The 4,666-nt window shown below is 35.3% G+C and overlaps 1 long non-coding RNA gene across 1 annotated transcript; it reads right to left on the bottom strand.

Moving 5' to 3' along the window:
* Positions 1 to 1,361: 1,361 nt before the first annotated feature.
* Positions 1,362 to 3,214, bottom strand: LOC110897360. The gene is made up of 4 exons (XR_002568586.2): positions 3,125 to 3,214; positions 2,994 to 3,051; positions 1,762 to 2,537; positions 1,362 to 1,670 (listed from the first exon to the last, which is right to left on the bottom strand). It is a non-coding gene; the product is annotated as an uncharacterized LOC110897360 (long non-coding RNA).
* Positions 3,215 to 4,666: the final 1,452 nt, after the last annotated feature.

Genomic DNA, 4,666 nt, shown 5'->3' with positions numbered 1-4,666 from the left:
GTTTCTAGTGTCCACGCTGAAATGAACACACTGCATGGGTTTATATACCCAGCACAGATCATCTGGTCGAAGGATCAGGATTACTGATCGAAACATCATCTTTCGATCATACAGCCATCGAAGGATCCACATATACCTCGAAGGATGGTATATCCTTCGAGGTCCATCTGCATCCATCGAAGGACATCTTTCGAGCTCATCGAAGGATAGACACGATCCTTCGATGACCCAACCTTCGACACAGACATATTACACTCATATTCTAAGTGTTTGTCCAAGTCAAACCAGGAGGATGGTTGACTTGGTCAAACTTACAAGACTAACAAAGACATCGTTTTACATCGTGACTGAATACAGACAAAGTACAGACACAAGTGCACCAACAATCACTCCGGTGGTTGGGAGGACCGTGCACTACCCCCCCCCCCCCAATATTACATGCAAGATTTAAGCTGTTAACTCCCTTAAAAGAACAAGATACAAAAGGAGTGATGGACATTGTAATAAATATATGTCAAATACATGCTAGATTATGATAAATAAAACGTATGATTTGAATTTATGCCAACAAATCCTCCCATTTGAATCCATAGAAAGTAGAAAAATCAGAATCTTATAAAAGGTAGATTTTATTAGTTTTATTGCATAAGTGTATATTCAATTAAAGATTATGCCATGGTAAATCGATCAGTGTGGAACCAGGTATGCATCTCGACTAATTTGACTCTCAAATCTTTGCAACCAATATTACTCTTGTGGCCCATAAAAAAAATTTATGGGATTCTTTCGAAAAATGATTCCTTAAACAACTCCATCATCTTATGTATAGTGATACCGTCTTTGATCCTCATTCACTTTAGAAAACTAAATCACACATTCCTTTTCAATCATATATATAACTAGTTGTGAAGATTACTTTATCCCCAACGGTGCAATGGTGCATTCGATGAATAGGATTTGTAGCAAGGTGTAAACCACATTGGGTTTTGAGTTACTAATTATGAAAATTTGGATGAATCCCAAAAGGATTTCATTAGCTATAGGAAGTTGACAATCCTTGCCAACCCAATCGATTTGTGGAACGACTCAAATCAATGTTTCTGTGATTCTGGAGAGCCGCCATCATTATATCACTACACTACATGAAAAGAGGCAATAGTCGCCGCTAAAGCTAAAGGTACTAATCCTCGCCACTAATACTTTTAAGGTCGTCAGTATTGATCCATTTGTCGCCGCTAAAAATTCTTATCGTCACTAAAGGTGTACAACCACTAGCGACGACACGTCGTCACAATAGACCTACGTCGGTAAAGAATCTGATCATTAGTAGCGACAAAATCTCCGCTAAAAGTCCGTTTTTAACTTTTTTTTTTTTGCATTTACAATAATTTCCAGTTTTCAACGATACACAAAGCCTGCCAATTTCCAGTTTTTCTTCGCCACTCACAACAAACTACATAAACATAATAATTATATAAACATCCTAAAACTACTTAAAAGTTATTCATTTAATTCACATATTAACATCATAACATTGCATAAAACATGTAAAACTACATCATGTTATCATCACCGCCATTGTCTTCGTGTCCGTCGTCTTGATCCGTGACTTCATTTCAACTCGAAGTGACTTCGTCTTGATCGAAGACGTGGTGGGTGGGCGGATTTATCTAGCATACACACATACACAAAAAATCAAGAAATTAACAAAATATGTAACAAAATAAAGAAGAAATTCAACTCAAAACAAACTTTACTAACCGATTTAGAGGAGAATTTGGTGAAACTGATGAGAATGAACCGATTTGGGGGAGAATCCGTGAGAAAGGTGAAGGGTTTGGTGGGAAATGAGGAGAAAGGGTGAGCTTTGTAATGTAGGTTGTGAAACAAACAACGGTTTGGTTTCAGTTCCTTGTTCATCAAGTGAAGAATGTTGGAGCGCGATTGAACATGATAGTTTTATTCTTGGTTTATATATATATTCGGCAAGAATCTTCGCGTTGTGAACAAGTTCATGGGGGATAAAGATATGCCAAATGTTATATCGTATTACTATGGGAAGTTTTATAGAATTAAAAAAAAAAAAGAATTAAAAAGTCTCTTCCTGGAAAAAAAGATTTTCAGAGGGTGGAGGCTGCACGGGCTTTTGTCTCGATTGCTTTCTAATGTGACCGATGAGTGTAAAGCTAGTTTGACTCAGGTACTTTGTTTACTATTGACTATTCTATACCTAGAACAATGGGTTATTAATGTATGGTTTCTTGCAGGTAATTAAAATGTTTGAGGAGGGAAAACTTTTGTTTGAGAAGTATGTGTTCACTTTAAGGGATATGATGGGCCTCGATCTTCTTGTACAAGCCGTAGCCATTGGCAAAGGAAAAGAAGACCTTACTATCAAGACCAGAACACCATTAAGAAGTAAAAAAAGTTGAATCTACATGTTCGTCTCTTAAAACAGAAGAGTTTGTGGTCTCCACACCAAAGCTCTCCTCGTTCACATATAATGGCATGACTCGGTTTTGTTACCTGCCATATATCTTTTCACAAAAGAGTGTAAGTTTTTTGAATTCACGATCCACACCTTCCAGAAACTCAAAAAGACTGATATGAAAAATAAAGGGCAAATATAAATCATGATTGATTTTACCAAAATATTATACAAAGATACCAAACCAGATTCAGTATAAATATTTTGACATCTTGTTGACTCAATCAATCCCTAACAATGACCTTTAATTTTAGATTCTATTATATACAAACTTAATTGTGTTAAAAAATTATCTTCGTCTAATTTTCATTATACAATGCGTGTGATATTCAAAATCAAGAGGAATATGATCAGTAAGATCCGCAATTCACATAAAAAAAACCCTCAAATCAAAGATATATGGTAAATCGTAGATCCACAAAATCGGCCCAAAATTTTTATAGAAAACGTGCTAAATTTGCAACAGATTTAAGACGAATACAAAATTTAATCGATAAACAGTTACCTGAGATGAGATCGTCCTCCGAAATCCTATAAGCAGTCAACGATGTTTCTTCATCACCCTGCACAATGAGATCTATTATCACTCATGAAAAAATCGAAAGGCAAAAACTGATGACGGACGATACAACTCACAGATGATTTTGCGATATCACTGGGCTCGATTTCATCAAACACGGACCATAATGCGGCCATCTAGCTAATTGTCTGACGGCAGAATAAAACCTAACAAAAGAATAACAACGATAGTAGGCTTTTATAATTGGGTCACCCAACAAAAATTTACATTTTTTGCCCATTTTTTAATTTTCACTCTACCCCCTCCGTTTATTTCTTTAAGTGTAATCGTTCATATCTTCAGTTGTAATTTTACATCCTAATATTTTTTTCTCACCTAGCTATCATTTTGTATGTGAACAAACCTAGGTAGGCGAGAGTTAACATACATGGGTGGTTGTTTCATAAAAGTCAACTTTGGCTAAGTCATTGTTCGTTCATAATAAATGTGTTCTTGACGTCCTTTGTCCCGGTCCTGTGCTCGGCGTCGGGTGCTTTGCACCCTCCTGACTACCACTGTGCGTGCCTTGTTATATGGGATTACATTCTTAGAGTCTGTTTGGTATGGCGTAATAGAATGGATGGACAACGGAATGGACGAGGTAAAGGAGTGGATCATTATCATTCTCTATCTTGTTTGGGTACCATGTCAGAATGAAAAAATCACTACTTTGTGTTGTTTGGTAGCCAAGAAAAGACAAAGTAATAAAATCGGTTTCTTACAAGATATGTGGTTTTAGTTTGCATGAAAACTCTATTGATACTTTTTTTTTATTATTTAGATAACTTCTTTGTTTACTCGTGTAGAAAAGTAAGTTTCTTAAATTTGTTTGTGTTTAAAACCTACATCAAAAAATAAATATTGGTTTATGTGGTAAAGGGGGAATGAAATTCAAATGCAGTAAACAAGTTCTTTCGAATAACTATCTTAGTCCATCCCATCAATTCTGTTTTGGTGATTTATGTTCACTTTCTACTTTCTTAATGATTTTGCTTTTAGTTTTCATGTCTTTCCTTGTGGAATATTACATGCAAGGATTTAAGCTGTTAACTCCCATAAATGAACAAGATACAAAAGGAGTGACGGACAATGTAATAAATATATGTCAAATACATGCATAGATTATGATAAAGGAAACGTATGATTTGAATTTATGCCAACAAATCCTCCCGTTTGAATCCATAGAAAGTAGAACAATTAGAATCTTATAAAAGGTAGGTTTTATTAGTTTTATTGCATAAGTGTGTATTCAATTAAAGATTATGCCATCATAAATCGATCAATGTGGAACAAAGTATGCAATCTAGACTAATTTGACTCTCAAATCTTTGCAACCGATATACTCCTGTGGCCCATAAAAAAAATTTATTGGATTCTTTCGAAAAATCATTCCTTAAACAACTCCATTATCATATGTATAGTGATATCGTTTTTGATCCCCATTCGCTTTAGAAGACTAAATCACACAATCTTTTTTTACCATATATAAAACTAATTGTGAAGATTACTTTATCCCCAACGGTGCAATGGTGCATTCAACGAATAGGATTTGTAGCAAGGTGTAAACCACATTTGGTTTTTAGTTACTGTTGGTACACTATATGTGGACGCGATTCGGC

Source organism: Helianthus annuus, chromosome 13 (genome assembly GCF_002127325.2).
Source record: "Helianthus annuus cultivar XRQ/B chromosome 13, HanXRQr2.0-SUNRISE, whole genome shotgun sequence".
Taxonomy (NCBI): domain Eukaryota; kingdom Viridiplantae; phylum Streptophyta; class Magnoliopsida; order Asterales; family Asteraceae; genus Helianthus; species Helianthus annuus.
Note: the sequence above shows the minus strand (reverse complement) of the source record. Positions and strands in the feature narration are given on the sequence as shown.